Here is a 25,386-nt window from a genome sequence, read left to right as displayed (position 1 = left end):
ATGTTGAAGGCACTTTGTCCACTTTAGGGACTAATTGCCGAAAAAAAAGTCATTTTTTAAAACGAGACCATTAAATCTTTAGAGCTCATCAAAAAACATCAGAATCTGTCAAAAACTGATTTTGTTGGCAGCTGCATAAAATGAAAAATGATGGATTTATTTTAAACCATTTTGATTTTTTTCTAAAAAAATCCCAGAGGATCTGGAAGTTGTGTGCCGAGTTTCCGAGCCATCAGCTTCAAAATTACTGCGCTATAGTATTACATCCCTGTTCGAAGAATGTGCATAGTCTCATGGGAGGTGATTCACAGCAGCCAAGGGATTGGATCCATTATACATGCAATATTCATCGCACGGGGGAGATAACTGCGATGGATAAATGCCAATTTTCTGACAGATCTATTTGTCTCTGAAGAAACAACTTCAGATTATAAAATATCTGTGGTCTCTTACAGAAAAACTGCAGGCATTGAGCGTGATTGGGTCTCCAAAGATAGAGTTTAAGACAGCAAAATACATTGTCTCTAAAAGCAGAACTTCAGATTAAGAAATTGCAAAGAACCTTCAGGTTTATAACAAGAAGGTCAATTGCTATAGCGCAAGCTGACCCAAACCTAATGAGGTATCAAGCTACTAATAGTTTATTAAAGTATACTTAAGACATTGGTGACACTGAACAATCCAGATACCTGCCCTCTTCTGCAGAAATCTCTCAAGTGCTCTGAAGAATCACTGGTCCATAAAAGCAGACTGGAAATACTAGGTAACTTGGGAAATCTGCACACGTGACTACGAAGTAAGAGTCCACCTTCGCTGTCAGAACCCCACTCTCCTATTCACTCATTGACTGTATCTTCGCTTTTAACCCTGTGCAGGGCTCTACTGCTTTTGGCTAGGTTAATAAACCCCACATACATGCACACATACATAATACACAAATACATTCTTGATGAATCTCTGGAAAAACCTCTAAGAATGTCCCTCATAATTTTTTATTTTTTAAAAACTTTTTAAGTGTACGTGTTTGAATTCTTTAACTCTTCCTCTTGTCCTTCTTTCTGCTTTTATTTCATTTTTTTCAGAAGTTGGATTTTTCTCCTGCTTCCTGTCTCCACCATCCATTTGATTTTTGCACCTTTTTGTAATTACCTTTATCCCTTATGAGGGTTACATTCTTACACCTTCTCTTTCCCCTTCACTTCCCATCCTTGTTCATGCTGTTCTGCCACCTCCCCCTTCCCCTTGTCGTTTATATTGTTTTCCCCACGTTTTTGTTTGCTTTTATTTTGACCCCTTTTATTTTCTTATGAAAGTTATTACCCAACCTACTTTTTCCACTTCTTTTCTATTTTCTTGATCTCTTATTATCATATTTTCACAATTTTCAATGTTTGTTTACAGCTAAACCCCTAACCAATTTTAGGAGCCTTTTCGTTCTGAATAGCGACTTGGGATATTGGGTAGTAAGTGGGGTGAGATAAACTTACTTTTTTGGTCTAGTGTGGTGCTGTGGGGGAGCAGAGAGATTTGTTTGTCCCCAGAGTTGGGTCATTTTCTTACAGCTGAAATAAGCTGCTGGGTAGCTGCATTATTGCTCGTAGTACATTTGTAAAGTAATGAAAGTGTGCTACAACCTCTCTGCTTCACTTGATTCTTGTATGTGCCCACAATTTTGCTGTAAAGTTATTGAAGCACCAGCCCGAACTTTACTCATTAGACCAAATGGCCACACTGTAAACCTTCATTCTATCAAGCATGAGTTGTCTTACCTAGCCCTGAAGCACTTCAGAGTCTTGCCAGTTTCGTTAGGGGTATGTAGTACCATATAAAGATTACAATATAATACTCAGTGGCTGTGGCTAAAGGCATCATCTAAATGTTAAATACACAAAGTGTTCCTCAGCTAGTTTGATCTCTACTCCCTGCATTTGATGTTTACATTTCATTAGTCAAAGAGTGGATACTCATCCACATCTGTTAGTTACTTTCTTAGGTACGTGTCACACTTTTTAAAACAGGTCCTTCTCTACTTACACTATTTAAGAAATGCGGATATATCTTAGAGAATGTCCCCAAATACATATTGTTTTGTGATGTGTTAGAGCCCTGTTATCCCTCTTTCTCTTTTGTTTTTCACCCCACTTAATACACTAGCTACAGTGTCAGCCTCAGGTGATTGGGGAAATGTTGTTGTTTAAGTATTTTCCTAGCAAGACCGGAGAAAACAATAATATTAACTATAATAATAATAATAACAATACGATTAGTAAAGCGCATAGCTACCTCATTTGAGGTGCCCTAGTGATATGTACAAGTGAGTAAAAAGCATTGGCAAAGCCAGTAGACTTGGCCTTGACAAGCTGGTGTGATTGATTTAAAAAAAAAAAAAAAAGTGTTGCAAGCATATGACATGAAAATAAAATGGAAAAAAATGTCACCTAAACGTGGTCATCTTATGCTTGCAATAAAAAGTTTACATTTATAAAAGATAGACCAATATGACAGTTTTACTTGCGATATTTTCAAACATAAAGTCATTCAGATGAGCTATTCATTTTATTAATATTTATGAAGGAGTTAAGAATAAATCACACTTTCCTCGGGTGACCAGATTTTGAAAAGGAAAAAAAAGACATTACATAAAAATAGAAGTACGCTTGCCAATATGCATCAGCTGAGTTGCACAGAATGACATATTTGACAAAGCTCACGACCATGGAAAACGCCGACAGTGGATAATAAGTGTCATTAGATGCAAGTTCCTGCAACAAGCTGCTAACCAATTCTTCATGGGACCAGTGTTTAATTTGAACCGGCACTCATTTTTGGGGGCCGGCACTTATTTTCCTCATAAGACATTTCCTGAGAGGATGAAAAGGGAAAAACACAGAAAGGAGAAAAAAGAGCAAGAGAGACAGAAAAAACATCACAAAGGGAGAAAGCAGGAATCCACAAGAGTGAGATAAAGGGTCAAAGAATGTCTGGAAATGGGTTAAAGAGGCATGGGGTGTATTCAAGACTAGTCAACCATGGTATTCGAGAAGCTGACATTTAATAGCACCGGCCTCGGGCTTCTGAGTCGGGGCTTTCAGCACAGGCACTCATTCTTTTACAAACTGAGCACTGACTGGGACCCATGTAAACTTACCTCCATCTGTGTTCAATCGATTCTATCTGAAAAACGGAACATGTACTAAATGTACTAAAAAGTGCTTAGCAAATGCTAAACAACCAGGACTCTCCATGCCAATCCAAAATGCCTGATTACCTACCATATATTTAAACGCTCAAATCGCAGGCAGCATCAATGTTACAAAACCACTTAAACACTCTGCAACATAAACTTTACAAAGGAGTGAAGGTAAATTACCTAAGTGGTATTTAAAGTTAATATAAAATTAAATACTAAATAATGCTACTGAAGAAAAAGAACCTTTTTTTTGCAGATGTGACCACTATGTACTGGCTTTGAGCAGTCACTCAAAGTTAAGGGAATCAATGGATGAAGTGGGCAGGCACATTGCACCATACTGAATTCAGGGGGTTTCAAACTGGGGGTGGGGTGGGGGCCTCAAGTGATCCAGAGGAAAGGGGAGGGGGTGTGTACAGGGTCTGGCCAAAAGAAGCATTTTGCTGATAACAGTGCTTTGTTTTCAACAGAAAGTAAGCTGCTCAGTAATGGGTAATGGGCCATCACCACTAACATATTTTGTCATTTATATCCTGACTGGGAGGTGTCAAAAGGGAAGGGACTCCAAATATTCTTCAAAACCACCACCCCATTTCTAATAATCACACTATACGTTAGTGCGGCCTGCCTGACCAGAATAGTATGTTTGGCAATCCTGCATTTATTTGCTCAAAACTGTAACAGAAACAATTCCTTGGGGGAAGGGGAGGGGGGGGAGGGGGAGCATGGCAGTTTGAAGACCACTGCTGAATAGTGTGGTGGGCAGAAGCAAAATGTGAATGACAATTTAGCAACCAATGCATGAAAGCCGCTGAACAAAACACCCCCTGTGTATACATGTTATGTATAATTTTTAGGAGGAACACAATAGTTTGGGGAGACTGCTAATGCTGCCTCAAAGGTCAGACCCATTAATACGAAATGCACAGCTAAAAGCCACTGTGATTTGTGCTGATCGACCTGGAAGGGCCATTTGCTTGGCCCCTGTCTTGATTTCTTCACTTCGAGCCAGGTGTTGCTGTTGCATACAGGCAGCAGTAGCCCTGGGTTTGTTCAGGGGCAGTAAGTATTGTTATTTAGCAGTTCTGCTGCTGAGAGGCAGCTCCGCTCTGCCTGACAGTATTTATCTACAATACTTTCCCTGTTGCGCGTTGGATTCTCAGTAAAGCATGTCTCGTTGTGCCACCTTTTCATTTCCCAGGGAGAAGGGATCGGCGCATCAGATGAGAGCTACAAACCGCTGTACATGACAAATGCATGCTCCGAAAATCCGAACATGATTGAAAACAAGATGTGTTAAATCAATGTGGTTTATCGCCTGCCTGTTCTCGGCAATTGCTGTTGCAGTCTCACCGGGAGCACAAAGTGAATGATAAAAGCAGCGTGTTGCAGCGCTGGGGTGAGGGCAGGGCCCTGTTCATCACACTCACTGCTGGCAGCCTCTCTCACCTCCACAGCGCTCTGCGCCCGGGGTCGAAGGGGGCGGGACTGGGAAGAAGGATTGGAAGGGAGCTGCCTCTCCCGCACATCACCAGCGCTAACATCTTTATACAACGCAGGTGACAGCGCAATGGGTTTACTCGAACACCTCAATCCAACTCCAGTGACAGAGCGAGTGGCTTCCGCTAACAACTCAATCTCATGAGTCTCTGGCGCTAGCGCAATGGTGCTACACTAACACCTCATTCAATCAGTATTTATATAGCGCGGCTTATCACCCCGGGGGGCATCCAAGTGCTGAGGTATGGAGGGCCTTAGTCAATAAGCCGGTCTTGAGTGCCTTTCTGAAGTCGGGGAGTGAGGAGGAAGTTCGAAGGTGGAGTAGGAGGTAATTCCAGGATTTAGCGGCGAAGTAGGAGAAGGAATGACCTCCAATGCAGCTCCGCCGGATGTGGGGGACATGTGCGAGGGAGACGGATCTGATTTATGTCTGCTGATCGATGGTCAGGCAGTGGTTGATGTAGGAGGGTTTGGCGTTGTTGAGTGCCTTGAAGGCATGAGTCAGCAGCTTGAATTACCATTTCTTCTAGAAAGGGAGCCAGTAGAGGCTTCTGAGGTGGGGGTGATGCTGGTTTGTTTGGGGAGGTTGAGGATGAGTCTGACTGTGGCGTTCTGTATTGTCTGTAATCGCTTAAGCAGATGGGTGGTGGTTCCGGCGTAGAGTGCATTTCCGTACTTCAGTCGGATGGTGACCAGCGCTTGAGTCACTGTTTTCCTGGTGCTGACAGGGATACACCTGAAGTTCTTACGGAGCATGCGGAGGGAGAGGAAGCAGGAGGAGGCAACCTGGTTGACCCGGTACTTCATGGAGAGATCGCTGTCCAGGATGATGTTGAGGTTGCAGGCATGGTTGGTGGGGGTAGATGAGGGTCCGAGTGCAGTGGGCCACCATGTGTCATTCCATGGGGAGGTATTTCTTCCGAAGATGAGCACTTCTGTCTTGTCCGTGTTCAGCTTCATGCAGTTGGATCTCATCCAGTCGGCAACGTCGGTCATCGCATTCTTGAAGTTGGCTCTGGTGGTGGTGCTGTCTTCCGTGAGAGAGAGGATTAGTTGGGTGTCATCAGAGTACAAGATAATGTTGAGCTTGTGGATGCAGATGATGTCGGCTAATGGCGTCATGTAGGCATTGAATAGGGAAGATCCTTGTGGGACACTGCAGATGATGCTCTTGGGTTCGGAGGTGAAGGGCGGCAGACGAGTTGTTTGTATGCACCCTGTGAGGATGCTTAGGAGTCTGGTGATGAGTGTGTGGTGGGATATGGTGTCGAGGGTTAATGAGAGGTTGAAGGGGTTTCAATTAAGGCTGTTGTCTCACCACTATCGAGGATGGATCTGATGTCCTCGGTTGCGGCTAATTTGGTGGTCTCTGTGCTGTGGTTAGAGCAGAAGCCGGCTATGGAGGCATCCAGCAGGTTGTTTCCTTCCAGGTGATCGATGAGCTGGTGATTGAATGTAGAGGGTTTCTTCAGGAGGGGTTGAACCTCTGCATGTTTCCAGGCTTTGGGGAAAGTGGCAGTGGTGATGGATAAGTTGAAGATGTTGGTGAGTGCATTGCTTATTTCCTTCTTTCCCAGGTTGAAGGCATGGTGGGGGCATATGTCTGTTGATGCTGCAGAGTGAATGGAGGTCATGATTGCTGTGGTGATTAGCGTGGTGAGCGGTGTCCAATCGGTGAGGTGGTTGTGGGAGATGTTGGTGTATGTCAGGAGGTGACCGAGTTCAGTTGGCTGCAGGTCGAAGTTGCTGTAGATGTCTGCTATCTTGTTGTGGAAGTGGTCTGCAGGGAGTCACAGAGGGCTTGGGAGGGACAGATCGTGGTCTCGGTGGCAGCTGGGCAGGAACAATTCTCTACTGATGCTTGAGAATACTCTAGTGTGATTGGAGCTTGCCTCGATGCGGGTAGTTAGGGCATCCTTTTTGGCTTCTTTGAGGTGGTGGTGACAGCAGATTTGAAGGTGGTGAGGTCTGAGGGGTTCTTCAGGGAATACCATTATCTCTCCTGTAATTTACGCTAGCGTTTGAAAGCTAGGCGTATAGGGGTGAACCAGCTGTCATGTTTGCTGGGTCTGCTGGTGTTGTCCATTTCCATTGGGGCGATTGTTTCAGCATAGTTGAAGATCCTGTCGGAGAAGTATTGGATGGCTAGCTCAAGGTTGCTGGTGGCGTAGGATCTGGTGGTGTTGAGGTTGGCAGTCTATTTGGTCATGGTGATTTTGTTCCATCTGAGGCGAGCCGGGGAGAGAGGCATGGAGGTTGGTGGAGTTGGTATCATTGAGGTGGAAGTTGAGGTCACCGAGAAGGATGTAGTGCTTGGAGTCAATTGCCAGTGTGGCGATGGGTAGTTCGGAGATGCTGGGGCAGGGGCCCGGGGGTCTGTAGGCAATGGTTCCTCTTGAAGTTGTGTTTGTATCAAATTAGATTTGGAAATTGAGTTGTTCTATGATTGAAAAGCTGTTGTCTTTGCAGGTGGTGCATTCCAACTTCAGTGACAGCAAGTGGTTTCCACTAACTCACTCTCAAAGATGGTCCTACTCCAACACCTCAAATCCAACTCCTGTAACAGAGTGGCTTACACTAACAACTCACACTGGTCCATTGGTGACAGCGTGATGGTCCGAAACTTAAGACCTCCTTCCAACTCACTTATACTAACAGCTTGTTCTCGAACTCAGATGAGAGCACAATGGGCTTCCATTAACACTGGCTTTGCTGAACAACCCCCTCTCGATCTCTGGGTGACTGCATGATGGGCCTACACTAACACCATTGTTTCAGTTCCAGTGACTGAGCAAACAGTTTACACTAACAACTCGCTCTCAATCTCTAGTGAAAGCACAAAGGGCCTACAGGTACACCTCATTCCGAATCACACTAACCACTCACTCTCAAACTGGTGACAGCACAAGGGGCCTACACTATCATCTCATTTCAAATCCAGTGCCAGAGTGAGTGGCTTACACTAGCAACACACACTCGACCTCTGGCGACAATGTGATAGGCCTACATTAGTAATTCATTCCAACTTGCTTACACTAACAACTCACTCACAACCTCTCGCAATACAATGGGCTACACCCCATAACTCATTCCAACTGGAGTGACATAGTAAGTGGCTTATGCTAAAAACACTCTCTCAACTTCTGGAGACCGCACGATGGGCCTACATTATTACCTCACTCCACCACCGGTAATAAAGGCAGGGATGTGGGAGCTGCCAGGCCCTCACCATTATAACAAAGATTGGCAAAAGCAAAACATTTTTTTTGGTCTCAAAAAGCACACACTGCCACAGTAGTTACTGGCACTGAACAAAACTACTTTGTCTGCCTATATGCTCATTGTGAAAGAGCAGAATGCTGCCACTCATAGTGAAACCAGCCAATACAGAGAAAGAGACAGAATTGTAATAAACGCAAAAGGCCAAATTAGGGGCCCAATTATTAAAGAAAGTCTCAAAAGTGCACCCATGGTATATGTCCTTGCATTAAGTGCAGCTATACGGCTTTCGTGAATTCCCAAGAATTTACAGAAGTAGGACAGGGAATAGTACTCTTAGAAAATATTTGTGAACTGCATTTTAGCATGAGCAAATATGCATGTGTAGATTTGCTCATGCGAAAATGTGAGTGTTTGCAAGTTCACTTTCCCTCCAACCACTTTTTTCCCAACTCCGGAAGAAAGTTTATGTCTGCCATTGTTAGGAGTATATTTCTGAAATTTCTCAGTATTGGGAAAGATTAGAGAAGACTTATTGAAAACCCTTAAAACATGCAAGTTAGTAGCTTTGCACGCACAGACTCAAAAGGGCATTCTAGCCCTGGAACTATTGCTTACCACTATCTTCAGCCCCAGTATGTAGATCTGAGGAAACGTGGCAACATAAGGGGATTGCAAGTATTCAAACACTACTATGGTATGAGCCCTGGCATGATCAGAGAGGCATCAATATGTAACAGATATCCGACAGTGCTAATAGCTCTCTTCAACGGGTAACAGATTAACAGATAATGTTCAAATTTCTTGAAAACTATAGAAACACAGACCTGGGCATACACTAATCTGTCCTGTCACCTTCAGTAATGGACTGAGTGAAGTATTGTACTATTTGCCTTCATCAATGGTGTCAGATTGGTCAGACAACTCTTTTATTTCTCTCCAACAATGACAGCACAGGAATCAGCATATGCTAACATTTCACTCGAACTCCAGTGATAGTACCAAGAAAATTGAAATCTCTCTCCAACAATGGTGACAGTTCCAGCAGGAGCCCTCGGTGATTGCTGACAGGTAGGATAGGGAACTGGAGGGGTATATACGACGACTGTATGAGGAGAACCAGATAACACTTCTACCAGCCTCCACAGCCGTTGCCACTAAAACACGGCACACAACAACCAAGGCCCTAGGATGGAAGGGCAAGCTGACTAGAAACTCTGCTCTGGGACTCTGAGGTCCTGAAGTAACTGAAGGCTATAGAGGTCAATATAAAAAAAAGGGTCCTACTGGGAATCTCTTAAGCGGGGGACATCTGGCGCGGACAGAAGATGATACAATTTGAGGAACTGCATTGGGAATGCGAGATGTTGTGGGCCAGTACCTTACATAGCAGCAGATGAGAGTCCACCTGAGAGATCATGTGGAGGCATTACAAGAGGGCCCAGACAAATCACCTCTGGAGTACAGGGTTCTGGGAGCCCCCCTGACCAGCCACACAGTGTCCCGCCTCTATTCCACCCTTCTTTGCAACAACCTTCCTCCCCTAGACAGGCTCTGGGAAAAATGGGAGAGAAAGTTAGGCAGGCTGGAAGATGACAATCGGGGGGATGCATGCCATATGGGCTGGATTCTAATTAATTCAACTAAAGATATGCCATAGAGCCTACTTCTCTATGACAAGACTGTTCCATATGGGAAGGGTGAACAAAAACCACTGCAGTAGGAGATGCTGAAAGAGGCACACTGCTGCCCACGATTTGGGGGTGCCCCAGGATACCAACATATGGGAGGAAAGTACGTCACCAGCTGTCAGGAGTCCTGGAGCTCACCCCGCAGCTAATCACCCTGGGCAATCAGACCCAGACCCTGGACCGCTACTCCTTCCTCTTTTGCAAAACAGTGATGGTGGCAAGGCAAGACATCATTAGTCAGCGAGGGCATGAAATCCACAGACACTGCAAACATGGGAGTCCAGTCGAGGCTGTTGCATGAGGGCTCAAAAATTGGTGTAACGGTTGGCAACGGAAGTTCGAGAAAGTACTGTGCCCATGGAGGATCCAGATCTCTGAGAGACATTATAGGAGGGAACCTGGGAAGGAGGGGATGTAACGGGATATGTTATCATGAAGTAGAAAATGTCATGGTATGTTTATGCATGTATAGACATTGTACTAGTTGGCCCTACAGGGTGCACGACAGGGGTTCTGAGACTGTGTCCAAGGTATCCATATTGTTCAAACACTGATAAAAAGACTTTACCAAAAAAACAACAGTGACATTGGATCAGTCAATCCTAACATCTGTCTTCTGCAATAGTGACACAGCCATCTGCCTAACAAGTTGCTTGAAAACCAGTTGGAAATCAGAAGGTCTCTCAAACACTCAGGCACTTGAATGTCTAACATACACTAATAATAACTTGATACTATACCAATGTAAGAACGATAAGCCAACACTAACGATTCACTGTTACACCAAACAGTGATAGCCGTACTCTAACAACTTACTTGAGCATCAGTGACCTGGTGACTGACATACACTTAGACCTCAATTCAATACCAATGCAAGAAGGATAAGCCAACACTATCAACACAGGGTCACAATCCAAGAAGAGTGATAAGTCTTAACAATGAATATTTACTCCAGTATCACTAGATGGACATTATGGCAATACCAAAAAAGCATCTGCAAAGTCAATAGGTCTTGCCTACGCAAGAGCTATTGGCTTTGCCAATCTGATTAGCCATGTTGTACACCACCATTGCTACTGTTCAGCATGCCAAAAAATGTAGTGGCATAGAGGAGAGTGGATGGAAGTGGCAGGTCATACAGCGGGATGGCATTGATGGAGTAGAGTTGAGTAGAGTGGCGCAGAGGGTCATAGAGGTAAGGGTTGTGGAGTGTCATGGAGTAGAGTATTGTGGAGTGGTGTAGAGTGGAGAAGCATAGAGTGTTTTAGAGTTGGGTGGCATACAGCAGAGTGTCATAGAGTGAATAGTGTGTAATAGAGTGGTATGGACTGGCATAGAGTAGAGTGAAATAAAGTGGTGCGGAGTGGCATAAAGGGAGATGAGTGGAGTAAAGTGGAGGGGAGTGGAGTGACATAGTGGAATAGAGTGTGGTAGAGTGGAATGGTATAGAGTGGAGTAGAGTGTTGTTGAGTCTAGTAAAGAGGCGTGGAGTGGCACAGAATGGAGTAGAGTGTTGTATAGTGGAGTGTCGTAGAGTGGAGTGACGAAGAGTAGATTTCTGTAGAGTGTTGTAGAGTGTAGTGTCAAAGAGTAAAGTGGAGTGTTGTTGAGTGGATGGTCGTAGAGAGGTGAGTCTATACTGGAGTACAATGGGGTAGAGTGGCATAGAGTGGCGTGGAGTAGAGTGGCATAGAATAGAGTGGAGTAGAGTAGGGTGACAAGGAGGAGAGTGGAGGGGCATAAAGTGGAGTAGAGTAGAGTAGGGTGGCATAGAGTTGTATTGAGTGTCGTAGAGTTGAGGGCGTAGAGTAGAATGTTGTAGAGTGGAGCGACATAAAGTGGAGTAGCATAGGCTGTGGTTGTGGAGTGCAGGGTCGTAGAATGGAGTGTCGTACTGTTAAGGGGCATAGAGTGGAATGTCGTAGAGTGGTATGTCGTAGAGAAGGGGGCATAGAGCGGAGGGGAGTAGAGTGGAGGTATATAGAGTGTTGTAGAGTGGAGTGCGGTGGAGAGGAGAGTCATAGAGGAATGTCCAAGAGTGGAATGTTGTAGAGTGGATTGGGATGGAGTGAAGTGTTGAGGAGCGGAGTGTCTTAGAGTGGAATGGCGTAGGGTTAAGTGGCTTAGAGTGGAATCCCACAGAGCAGAGTTGAGCAGTGCAGAGTAGAGTGGAGTGGCATAGCATAGAGTGGAATAGCGAAGAGTGGAGTGGTGCGGATAGAGTGGAGTATCATAGAGTGCAGTGGAGTGGAGTGTCGTTGAGTGGAATGGAATGGAGTAGAGTGGCGTAGAATGGTGTAAAGTGGAGTACAGTGTCATAGAGGGTTATAGAGTAGAGTGTCGAAGAGTGGATTGGTGTAGAATGGATTAGAGTGGCATAGAGTGGAATAGAGTGGCATACAGTGGTGTAGAGTGTCGTACAGTAAATTGGCATAGAATGTCATAGAGTGGAATGTTGTAGAGCGTTGTAGAGTGTAGTGGCATAGAGTGGTGTAGAATGTCATAGAGTGGAAGGCATAGAGTGGAGTGATGGAGAATGAAGTATGCATGGTGTGGTAGTACATTGCCTTTACAGACAACATATTTTCAATTGAAATTACTTTTATATTTCCACAGAGATACTGTTTCACTGATAAAACTATACAGTGCACAAATGTTAATGTGTGGAAATGGCATCACCTAATTTGATTGTATTGAAATATATGTTTCTACCACACTTCAGAAATACAAATAAAATATGCTTCATTTGTGCTTACCTAATACTAACTGCATGGTTCATTTTTCGACATTTAAATGTTGTTGTGTGCAAGAAAAAAGCTTTTCCTTTCACACCTACAGATTGTCAGTTAAATCCTCTCATGTTGAAGTCAGAGAAAGTAAACACCAAGCTCCCTCGGAAGAGAGAGCCTGAGATTTGACCTCTGCCTTGGAAAGCAAGGCAAATGTGACAAGATAAGAACACAATTTAAAGGCCTATTTACAGAAAGTGAGAACTCATGGAAGAATATAGTAAACGGTCTATGCTCTACAGGAGGGACAAAGACATGCTGGGCCACTTAAAACAAATAAAGCTAACAAACAGAAAGCAAGCAAATGTGATCTATAAACCACAAGGCTATTGGTAAGCAAAGTGGGCACTGCATTCATGGGTCAGCTTCCAGAATGTCCCTAAGATGTTTTTAGGAACAATACAGCTGTGCTGTCTGGTAGGCTTGACGTAAACAAGTACAGTTACACCAATGAAAGAGTCTACACTCATAGATCACTCACACCTATCGAAGATCAGTTCCCCCATAAAATAGATCTTAGTGTCTCAGCTCTTGGAAGAAAATCAAAACACAGCAAAGAGGGAAAGTGAGAGAAAAGGAGAGGGCTAAAAACAGAGTATTTATATGGCACACTTTACATTCATTTAATTCTAGGCACGGAGGAGACCCCATAAACGCCTACATCAAATCCTATGGTCAGCGATAGGCTCACTAAATTACACCTCACTACAAAATACCCATGCATCACTGCATAGAATAGAAAGTGCTATAATTTACACAAGTCTTATTTTATAACCTCCTAAAATTATATTGAGAATATTTCTTTTATACATTCCAAGCACTGTTTTATGAGAGATTTTATATGAGTTGTACAATGCGATTAGAACCCACGCTCTGCCTAGATGGAATTGCTTCGTATGCATGCATTGCGACTGCTAGAAGCATATAGCCTCATTTAAACATGGATGGAGTCATAGGGTAGAGAATGTGTGACTGTGTATTGGCCCCTAAATCGGACCTCATTTTGCTCTCCCTAGTAAGGCTGGATTCAATGGCCTGGAGAGATGGGGTGCAGAATGTATTTATGAATATTTAGTTTTTGACTATTGGAATAATTCTCCTACTTTGCAAATTTAGTTTTAAGGGCTTCATCCAATGGTATTACCTTATGCAAAATTTGTTGACTGGTGTGCCACTCTCTCTGCCTGCAACCTCCTGTTCAGTTAATGGTAGTGTCTCCGAAGCTTCAGAAAGGAGCTAGCCGCTTGTGACCTGAGTCAGGGGAGAAAGTAGAAAAAAGCTTCCTGTTGGAACCATCAACATGAGGATCTTTCTAGCTCAGGCTGTAGCACCCTAAAGACTCAGGCGAGACCACACCTGACTGGAAGGGGGAGGCAGGGCCAATTATATCTGGTACCTAACCGCACTGTGGGGTGACGATAGCCCAGAGAGGAGCAATGCAATACTAATGAGAGAAGCAAGTGGCACCCAAAACATTTTCTTGAAGTGCAGAGTATGAGGGCTTGTTTCCCATCATGCACCTAAGGGAAACAGTAGCATGGTCCCAAAAACAGAAAATATTTCTTCACCCCCAAATCTTCATAGGCAGGTGATTCTGAGGAGCATAAACTTAGGCCACATGAGGCTAACTGTGGGAGGCTGACATAGCGACAATAAGGTCTGCAACACACTATGCAATGTACAAAGACCTCAATAAATCCAATGGAAGGGGCAAAAGAGGTATTTACAGGCCCTATTAAGACGATGATGCAAGTAGTGGTTTGATTAGATAAATATGTTAAACCAGTGCAGTGGTCAATGCTGACTGTTCGATCAAATGCTAGGAAGGCCCTGTTACCTCACTGTCACTCCTAGAATAAAAAAAAAACACTTGGAGAAATCTGCAAGGAGCGCCTATTTTAGAATATCTGTAGCTATGTTCCGTGGGGAAGCAATAATCCGGAGATCCCTGATGTCTGAGGTCTTAAATGACGCAACCTCCGGTACAAGTGAAGTTTTGAATGTGCCGAAAAAAGGCCAACTATGTAATCCCAAGGGTGAGGGCACCCTCCTGGCCGAGCTTGACACTCCACCACAAACAGAACTGTAATTAGAGGTGTAATAAGAGCAGCAGCATGCAAAACTAATAATACAACGAACGGGTCTAGGTTCATATCTTCCTGATCTTTGATCCATGACCCCGCAGAGTCATCAGGATCTGCAAGGAAAATGAGAACTCATTGCGAGGTGATCTGATGCCTCACTGTGGCCACTACTAAATCAAGGGTCAAATATAAGGTGCCAGAGGAATGTTTTTCACACTCTGAGGCTGCTCAAGGGATCTAAGAGGCGCAGAAGTCAAACAAAGGAATGTTCAAAGGAATATTTCAGGGCTCTTTCCAAGGCCTTGCTGCACCCTCCATAACCTCAGCTCTCTCCAGAATAGAGAGAGCCGACGTGATGGAGGGTGCGGCATGGCCAGGTGTGGCAAGATGGCTGGCCAACAGGTGATGCCCCTACATTGGGCCCACCCAGAAGTCTTCGCTTGCATGGGTCTAGAGCTCTGGGGATTTTTCGTGGCGGCTTGAGTTGGCGGTCAGCGTGGCCCCTGGCCAACACAGTCAAAAGGGGCGTCGAGGAGGGGCTCAGACTCTTTGTGCCTGTTTTCCCTCTCTGTGATCACCGCCCCTGCAGTTGCCACGAGGCCTGAAGTGTTTCAGAAGTTCAAAATCTCTTTTCCCCACCCATCCATCCCTTTAGGTAGATTTGATAGGGTGCAAATGTGCCATGTTATGTTGTGTCACGTGTTTGTGCCAAGGATTATAATGCTGTTGCAGATTACTTTTGTCTCTAGTTCTCATCTTCTGCTTCAGGTAAGTTATGGTTTGCCTTTTGTCTCGTATTCGAGCGGGGTGAGTTCATCTTTGACAGGGACACTACAGGATTTGCGTAAGAGCGATTGTTCTGTTTCTGCTCTAGGGAGGCTCCTTAAAGAGACCAGAAGGACAGAGGTGCCAGGAGGACATTGAAAGGCAAGCCATGAGTTCACAGATTGTTTTTTGATGCATGTGGCATTGGGGGTTTCAGGTGATTCAATGTTCAGTGGTCTATATGTTGTGAGAAATCATGATCCTACAACCTTGTAAATATGAGTCCTGCATGCTATTTTTTACATTTTGAAGTTACGCATATATGATAAATACGGCGTGAGATGTGATATCTCTTATTTTTTCAAATAAACTTTATTGCTTTTGATGAGCAAAACAAACAAAAGCAAAAAGGAAAAAACAGCACATTAGTATCAACACACCAATGCCCAAAACCTTAATCTTCCTATTCACCTGCATACATATACGTTTATACTCGCCCTTCACATTTCAAGTATATCTGTCATAACCACCACCTGCCATATCACGAATCTTCTTCCCAGCACAATACATTTTCATATAATTCCTTCTGTATGTGCTCTACTTCTAGATTCAAAGTGGGCTATTTATTTGGTGGATTTATCAGTTTTGATAACATTTAGGCCCAATCAGCTGGAACGTTTGTACATTTTTCATCTATTCTAGTATTCTTTAAAGGTTGTTCATCAGCTACAGTCCGTTCGAGTAGATCCTTCCTCCAGGTTTCATATTTAGGTGCTCTGGGGGACATCCAATAGCATTTGGCCATCCCCGTATCAAACGCTGTGATTTGAATTCTCATTTTTTAGTTCTGTATGGTAGGGAGCATGTCCAATAAGGAGATTTAGGAATTTGGTGTAGACTATGCACTCCTAAATAATTCTGATACAACCCGTGATAAACGTGTTTTTTTATCTGTGTGCTGTACCTCTCTTAGTGTTTACCTCACACTGTGATTACAAGAAAAACTGGGGCCAGCAGCCAATCGGCCAGCTGTACAGAGGTGTGCACTACAAGAAGGATATACTCATATTTAACACAAATTCAACTTTTTAACTTGATTCACTTTGGTAATGGTTGGACTTTTATTTTTCTTGGCAGTCAAATCCTGGTTTCTACTAGATTTGAAGGTATGTCATGCTGATCTAATTGGTGTGTGTATTAAGAGGTGTTTCACAGATTGGTTAGCCAGATGTCTGTCTTATTCTTATTTTTTTTAGTAATCGGTTTCATCACTGGTTCGTTTTCAACATTTGGTACCAAAGGGGATGATGGACGGAGCGTTTGAGCAAATCAAACACTCACCCCCAGTCAAACGATCTGGGTTTAATCCATCATCATTCTTTAGCTCACTCCACCACCCCAGTTCAGACATGGCCATATGCAAGTCAGTCTGACCCTGTGCCTCATGGGAACAGTCCAGCCCGAACTGCCAAACCATGTCTTCCCTGGACCGGAAACAAGCATCCTGGGACCGGGGGCAGCTCTTTCCTGGGCTGTTGTGCACCTACCTGCGCTCCCCAAGGCCGGTGAGGCATAGACAAGGAGGCAGCACCAGGCATGGAGCGGATGTGGAATCCTGCGGCGCGCCTGATCCTAAAATGGCGGTTGCACCTCCAAAGTGGGCAAACCTCAGTAGCAGAGGCCCAGGATGCTCCAGATAAGAGGGAAGTCGCAAGCGGGAGGCCTCTGGGACCGCAGAGGAGCAGTTTGAAGACCAGACGCGAGGAGTGTTCTGAGCTGTGCCCAATGCCTGACCCTAAGATGGCCGCCTCTAGGGACATCTGACACACCAATTTTCTAATAATGACCACCATGAGTGGGCCCCTTTCCGAAGTACTCCTTCTCCCCTTGTTGGGGAGGAATCCAGCATTTATGCCCTGGAGTCTCAGAGACCCCTTTGAGAGAGTCCACAGCGACAAGGGAGTCTCACACAGCGGAGGACTGGGTTTTTGATCCCATAACCGCTGGGAGCACAGCACCATACACCGTGACCGGCGCGCTCGATTGAACTTTTGGACTATGTCCCCCTAGCTGGAAACTATAACCTTTCTGTATGTACTGCGGTGCCGAGCAACCTTTGGCCGATGACTGGTGGAGCTGTCCCACGCAGCTATAAGAGGAGTTTGGCTCTGGTTCACCCCTCGGCTGTCACCTACCCAGCGGACATCGGACACAGTTTTTCCTCGTCTCACCGTTGTGCCTCCGACACCCTCCCCCTCCTCTTCTCTTCATTATTCTCTGTATACCTCCCATATTCCTTCCCTCTCTCCCCTAATCTTCTCTCCCCTTGCCTATTTTTTTTTACCTCATGTTTATGCAATGCTCTTGTACTCATGTAATTCCTGTAACTACGCTCCAGTAACTGATGTAACTTTGTAACCATGTTCCGAAACAATGTTTCTTCCTCATGTAAAGTGCTCTGATAACTCTAGCCTACGCTATATAAAACTCAATAAATAAGACACAAGGAAGAAAGTGTCTTTGGGTTTCTTAAGGTATAATTCAATAAGAGATCATTTGAATTGGGCGGTCGTTCCATTATTGTACATGTAAACACGATTTCTTTGTGTTTTTACAGATGTGCCCCTGACGAAGGTACCGTAGTCCCGAAATGCATTGGGCTGTTGTTTGAATTATGTTTGTTTTAATGACATGAAAATTCAGTTGTGTGTCATATAAGAAGGTTGACACTTGTATAAATGAATGTACTAATTTGTAATAACGAAATATTTTTTTGATTGAAATCATCCAGATTTACATTAAAAATCATGTGAGAAATGTCAAATCATTTGATTTTGAATTTGTGTTACACATGTGTATATCCTTCATGTAGTGCGCACCTCTGTCCAGGCAATAAGGAGATTTGACATCTCAAAGCAAACAACAAAAGCTCTGTGTTAAGCTGTCATTGAGATTGGTTGGTACATTTGGCAGGAAGTAGGTTCTGCTGAGCTCATCAACGTGTCCTCTCCATACAGGAGATGATACCCACATCACTTGATTTTGTTTCTTGATTTGGATATTTTGGGATTTCTGATGCCTGTCTTAGGACAGTTCGGTCTGCCAGAACTTCCCATTGAGGTGGAAGGGAGTAGAAAGACGCGAGGCTACATGCATGTGTAGGATATATGTCATACGTTTGTTAATCTGAGCTTTTTATTTTACTTAATTGGTCTTTTCCTACTCTTCCCATACCATTTCAATCACTGGTGGGACCTAGTGCTCCATTACATACCAGTCGTTAAACTCAGATGATCCAAAAGGTACATGAGATCAAGTCACATGTGACCTGAGTTGTTTAGTCACTCCTTGTCTGTATTACTAAAGTAAGTTATACACTTGGGGCCTGGTGCACAAATAAGCAGTAAATCCGTACCAGCAAATTTACATCTGCGTGCGGATGTAGTACTTTTAGGGATTGACAAACACTGCCAGAAGTACACCAGGCGGAGGTTCCCATACGTACTTAAAGACATGTTATGTGAGTATTCCCAAGGGCTCTGATTCCACCTGTATGAAGTTCTTCTAAGTAGAGTAGGCCACACAGAGGGGAAGGAATAAGGTCTTTGTAATGCACGTTTTCTTTTTTTCTCCACAGAGAAAACAGTTTTCTCACTGGAGAAAGCCCTTCCCCAGACCCCCGCCAAATGTGAATGTTATGCAGTCCCTTTTCCCACTTGAAAGAGGAGTTACTCCAGCCCTTCACTGGAGCCCATTCTCCTACCATTTCCAGGACCGAAAGGGGATATTGAGGAGTTTAAGACTGCTCTCAACCATATGTTTATTGGCGTTCCCAAACTTTCAGGGCAAGTCATGCTTTGGAGCACCCATTCCTCTCCCTTGGGTGTGGATTTACAAGTGCTGACTGCTCTGTACTCATGGTAAAGAAATCCACACTCGTAAATATTTGTACGCCTGCTAGGAATCCCTTTGTGGATTCCTGGCTGGGGTAGAAAAGGTAAATTCAGTTGTAAAGATATCTTTACTACAGAATTTACCTTTGGGATTCCGTCTCTTAGTTACAATTAGATATTGAGTGATAACCAATTAAATGATTTAAACCATAAAATAGTGAATCCATTTCCGCATGTCCTTCTGGCTCAGGTTTTTCACTTTATGTCTAGCTATTGCTTAGGAAACACCTTAGTCCATGTTCTACCTTTCAAAACCAGTTGCACAGGAATAGCATGTGAACAGTTTGGCATCTTTGGCGTTACACCTGGCATCTTTGCCGTAGTTTCCCCTGTCTTTTTGCTTCTGACCTCCTGTTTTTTTTATGTGTGCTGAACTTCGTTTTTGATGGTTTTAGGACTCTGAGCACTTTACAACTGCTTGCTAAAGTGCAAGTGCTCTATGTCTGAAGTCTGATAGTAATTGACTTCTCCATGATTGGTATATTTGATGTACTAGTAAGTCTTTAGTAAAGTGCACTGTGTGTGCCCAGGCCTGTAAGTCAAATGCTACTAGTGGGTCTGCAGCATTGATTGTGCCACCCACATGAGTAACCCAGCAAACACGTCCCAGGCCTGCCATTGCAGAGCCTTTGTGGGCAGCTTCAAACTGCCATGTCTACCTGGCAAGAGCACCCACTTTAAGGCTCAAACCTTCCCTTTTATTATATGTAAGGCACCCTTTAGGCCCTAGGCTTCCCCAAGGGCAGGGTGCAGTGTATTTTAAAAGGTAGGATATGTACTGGTGAGTTTTACATGTCTGTGTGTCAACCAATAGCCTCCATCCTCCTATGCGTATGGATGCTTTTCGTGAGGCACACGCCTGTGCTTTAACACTCCCTGCTCGCCGAAAGTAGGACAAAAGTAACAAAAACACACCCTTTTCCCCCAAATGTTCAAATACCGTAGTTAGCAAAGTAAATGACCCTCTCCTAATTTTCAGGGTGCTTAATTTCAGTCGGTGGTTGCAGATGGTTCCTGCTGCCACTCATTTTTGGGACCGGCACTTATTTTTCAACAGACATTAACTCACAGAAAGTGAGAGAAAAACACAAAAGGGGAAAGGAGGAGGAAGAGAAATACGAAAAACTGAGACAAAGAAAGAATGCAGTGATGAACAAGAACCTGAAAGAGTGAGATAAGAGGGGCAGGGAGTGTCTGGTGGTGGAAAAAAGAGGCAGGAGATGACCTCGAAACAACATAGCCTTGGCACTCGGCACACTGACCTTCGAATGCACTGGTTGCAGGCTTCTGAGCAAAGCTTTGGGCATCACCACTTATTATTTTCTTTTAACAAATTAAGCACTGGAAACATCTCTCTACCTCCAAAAAGCATAGTGTGACGAGAAGCATCAATAGTTAAAGCACTGCCTCCAACATCAAACAAACCCATCCTGTAGCATAAACACCCGCGAACATGCCCTAGCATCAGAGGCCTCACTCTATCAGGGCCGTCCTTCCAATACCAGGTCTGCTGAGGTTTTGTTACATTTCAGGACCACCATGCGAGACAATGGTTACCGGATAGGAAACATCTGAAACTGGACCCTCTGCAATGTGAAACAAATTCCAGGGCACCAGAGATATAATGTTATATTTTTAACGGACAGATACCCCTTTTGAGGGCCTGTCTTTTTTAAAAATGTTCAACTAGCCAGCAGGTCCCGAAGCCATGTCTGGCCTACTGTCACAGTCTACCAAAGCAGCTCATTTCAGAGAATAAAACTGCTAGTCGAGGCAAAACTAGAACTATGCTGGACGGCAGTATATAGAGGTTGGCACTATTCCAGCCCTTCAGACATTTTGCTGGCCGACTGCCCCAATTGGCCACTTAAAATGAGCTCCTTAATTCAATAGTCATTCCTATTTTTAAAAATGGCAATGTGCTTGACTCTAGGTGCTGATATTTGAATAACTTCTTTCTTGGGTAAAGGAGAGAAAAGTTTTATCCCAGTTACAATACAGTTTTATAAAGGGCCTTGGGACAATTGAGCAGTTCATTCATTTACACCTTATTGTGGCCAAATATACATTTTCAAAAGGTGCCCCTATTCTTCTTATATTTATGGACCTGTCAAGCGCATTTGATTGTGTTCACAGTTCCAAGTTATGAACTATTCTTGTGTCCAAGGCCTTGAGGAGGGGTCGGTTTCCCCCCTTGAACTTCATCATCAAGATCTTCCAGCCTCTGTGAGGTTTGGGAATGCGGGGAAGTGCAATCCATCCTTTAAAGTTAAACGTGGAGTACGCCAAGGTTGTGTACTTGCCCCTATTCTCTTTCTGCTTTATACCAACGGACTGGAAAATGTGTTGGTAAATGCTGGGGCTGATGTACCATGTGTCGGGACAAAGGCCGTGGCCAACTTATTATACGTGGATGATGCAGTCCTTCTTGCCAGGATGGTCAAGGGCCTAAAGATTTTAAGCTCTAGTTTTGTGGGGGCGCTAGAGGGCGCACAGCGGAATGGCTGCCTATTGAGACAGCTCCGCCGGACGGGGACAGAAAAACAACATGGCGGGCGTGATCTGTGCTGCGCTGCCGTCGCAAGCTGATGCCTGAGTGACCGGACAGCGGCGACCACCCGGGGCTGGTGCTGGGACCGCTCGAGAGGCTCTACGAGCCGAGAAATGCGCTGCTGAGTGCCCCGCCGTGGATACGGCCGGCGGCTGACAAGATGGCGCCGCCCGGGTGAATCGAGCCTTGCTGAACGGAAAAGCCGCTGGGGACGCCGAGACGAGCGGCGACTGTAGGCTGGGGCTCGTGCACTGGCTGCTGCCCCTGTGACTCAGGCTCGCTCTGGTGCTCCGAGCGATTGGTGGCGGCATCTACCCCGGGACGCGGAGTGGCACGAGATGGCGGCGTAGGATGGCCCCGGCGCTAGATCAAGATGAGCGTGTCCCACGGGGAAGGCGCTGATGTGGCCCGAGAGTGATGCGGACACAACCCTGGAAACTGCCGCGAGATGAGAGTGAGAGCTGCCCCCATGGTTGGTGTGTCTGTGATTGCCCGGATGACCCTGGCTGCCTGACGAGGTGCCGGAGGGCTGCCAGAGAACTAGCGCGAATGCCGGGAGGGGGCTCCTGAGGGCTGCTGGGCCTGTCTGCCATCGTTGCCTGGGAGGAGATGATCTGCCCGGAGGCGCATGCAATTATGACCGCTCCTGGGTGCACCTGACTGGCTGGTTCTTGCCCCCCCCACCCTCGAGTCGTGTGCTCTGGCTAATGGTTGCCTGGGCTGCTGGACACTGTCCCCCGCACTGCCTGCTTGCTTCTTGACCCCCTGGCTCGCTGGCTAGCCTGGAGGTGCAATACATGATATTGCTGCCACCAAAGACCTCGTGGCTGTGCAGGAGAGTGGGCTCCGTGCGGTGCGGTGCTAAAGGCGCGACCAACTGGGGCGCTGTGCAGAAATTGGGGCCCGGTGAGCAGCTGGGCTGAGGCTCACTACGTCTGCGGGTGCGAGACTGCGTCGCCTTCGCTTGGAAGAATTGCGCATCGATTCCCCCGGTGCCTGACGGTGGAGAAGTGCGGCATGGGGAAGCCAGAAAAAACGCAATCCAAGCTCTCCTTCGAATCTAAGCGCCAGACCAAGGGCGCTGCGGCGCTATCGGACACCACCTTGGACGCTGGAGAACCGGGGCCTCCAGGTATGGAAGGACGGCTGAGGGCCATCCAGCAGAGCCTACAGGACATCCATGGTAAACTGGATACCATAACGCTTCGCGTCGACAACATGGCGGCCAAACTGGATGGGCACGGGGAGCGGCTGGTGGAGGTGGAAACTCGCATTGGAGTGGTTGAGGATATCTCGCAGGCCACGGCCAAAAAGTGTGCGGAAGCTGAGCGATTGCTGGATGTGCTAAAAAATAAGGCAGAGGATTTGGAGGCGCGATCGCTGCGCAATAACGTGCGAATAGCGGGGGTTCCGGAATCCACCAATGTTGGTCGGATGGAAACGTATGTGGAGGAGCTGATTCGTAACGTTTTTGGCACGGAGCACCTCTCCCCAATGTTCTTGATTGAAAGAGCACACCGATCGCTGGCCCCGAGGCCGAAGCCTGGGGCGCCCCCGCGACCAATAATTGACAGAGTCCTCAACTACAGAGACCGCGATGTCATCCTAAGCCTGGCGCGAGAAAAGAGGCAGATTACACACCAGGGTAATACACTGGAATTTTATCCGGACTTCACGGTCGCTGTCCAGTTAGCGCGGAAAGAATTCAACCCGGTGAAGAAGAAATTGCGCGACTTTGGAATTGACTATGCTATGCTATATCCAGCCAGGCTTCGGGTGACGCATGAGGGCCGAGCAACGATATGCCACACGCCTAAGGCGGCACAGGACCTCGTCAAAAAATCGGCACCAGGCGCAAAGAACGGCAGAGAAGCGACCAGAATGCGGACACAGACTAGTAACCTGACGACGAGGCAAACTCGGGAAGTGGTGACCCGGATCAGGACAAGCTGGAGGGACGCCCACATCGCCCGAACTGGATAACATGGGGCGGACCCGCGGCCCTACAGTGGATTCACCACGGCACTGCCTTGGCAGTGGAGGTTTTCTGGACCGCCGGAGACTGTAAGTACGAGTGCTGCGAACTGTATCGCCCTCTCGCACGCCCTGCTGACCTATGGTACCTCTAAAGGCGTTCTAACCCCGATGGGACTGCGACTGGGATCTGTTAAAAACTGCTGAGGGGGTAACGCTCACATAACTTGGGGCCGCCATGTTGGTTAACACTGATCCTCTCTTTTGTGGCTGTATGGAGCCTGGGGGTCAGGGTGATTGAAGGTTGGCTGGGGCTGTGAGGGGCTTGAATCTACTGACCGGCGCTGGGCCTCTGGCGCATGTGTCGCCCCTGGGAGGGCTATGCGCCTGGGGGACTGGGACCCGGGCTGCGATCCACATGCCAGCGGGAGCGCAGTGCGGTGGAGCGAATGGCACAGGCTGATAATGTGGTCGCTGCAGGCCCTACTGTAAGTTGAGGTGATGCCTGCGCAGTCACGATACCTCGTGGGATTTAACATATATTATATCCCCGTCCACATCCATTAGGTTGGATGGAGTTTGTGTACTCTAGGTGGTCCCCCGACACGAGTGAGCCCCGAACTAAGTTAAATTATGTTAGTTCTTTTCTGTGGGGTTTGTCTTTGGCATGTTTGGGGTGCTGAAGTGGGTGGGGGGAGGCGGGCAGGGGTTGGGAAACTGTTTTGTTGGTCACTGTGCATGAGACGCATCGCTGAAATCCGAGCACTTCTGTTGAGGTACAATGAGGTCATTCTATGCCTAGATACTCCTTGGAGCGTACTACCTAAATGCTTGTATAACTATTGCTATAATATCAATGCTGGAAAATGGTTGAGGCACGAGTAGGGGCTGGGCGCCTCCAAATATTGACGTGGAATGTGAGGGGGCTAAGTAACCCCAAGAAAATCAGACAGACACTGGCATACCTAGACAGACTGCACATCGATATTGCACTCATACAAGAGACGCACTGTGCACCGACTCACCAATCCAGCATAGGGCGCAGGTGGGCCGAATCGGCGCATCACTCTTCGTATTCATCCTATGCAAGAGGAGTGCTAATACTGGTAAGAAAGGGGCTACAATATGTGATAGATAATGTCGTGGTAGATGACCTAGGGCGATTTGTCATTATCTCAGGTCTACTACGGGGGCAGAAACTGGCTGTTGTGAACGTATACGGGCCGAATGTGGACGATCCACAGTTCTTTCACTCATTGTGGGGTAAACTGAGAGACTTACACACCTCGCACCTGATATGGGGAGGAGACTTTAATATCGCGTTATGTGACGAAATAGATAGATCTGGACTGATGGTGGAGCCTCACAGACGCGCGCTGCAGGTCTTAAAAGACATAATGATAGACAGGGGGCTTACTGTCATATGGAGAGATAGGAATCCGGAGGGGAGAGAGGCCACGCATACATCGGCGGCACACGGTAGCTGGTCCCGCATTGATTATTGGTTGGTAACTGGGGATATTGCCTTATGGACGCGGGAGGTTCGGCACCTGCCCAGAACGCTGTCTGACCACAGCCCGGTGCTCCTCTCCCTAGAGCTCCCGAACTATACACCACCTCCCTTCAGCTGGAGATTTAATGCCAAAGCGCTACTAGATCCCCTATATGTA

General features: G+C 46.0%; 1 protein-coding gene and 1 long non-coding RNA gene across 4 annotated transcripts in view; one reads left to right on the top strand and one right to left on the bottom strand.

The window, feature by feature from the left end:
- LOC146810559 (uncharacterized) overlaps positions 1–17,981 on the top strand; it is a 32,500-nt gene extending 14,519 nt beyond the window's left edge. The window contains exon 3 of the long non-coding RNA XR_014966611.1: positions 17,856–17,981. This is a non-coding gene — a long non-coding RNA (uncharacterized LOC146810559). The remainder of the gene's footprint in view (positions 1–17,855) is intronic.
- The window catches only part of EBF1 (EBF transcription factor 1), an 802,303-nt gene that overhangs the window by 123,249 nt on the left and 653,668 nt on the right, over positions 1–25,386 (bottom strand). The window lies entirely within an intron of this gene.

This window comes from Triturus cristatus, chromosome 7 (genome assembly GCF_964204655.1).
Source record: "Triturus cristatus chromosome 7, aTriCri1.1, whole genome shotgun sequence".
Lineage (NCBI taxonomy): Eukaryota > Metazoa > Chordata > Amphibia > Caudata > Salamandridae > Triturus > Triturus cristatus.
This window is presented reverse-complemented; position numbering and strand designations above follow the sequence as displayed.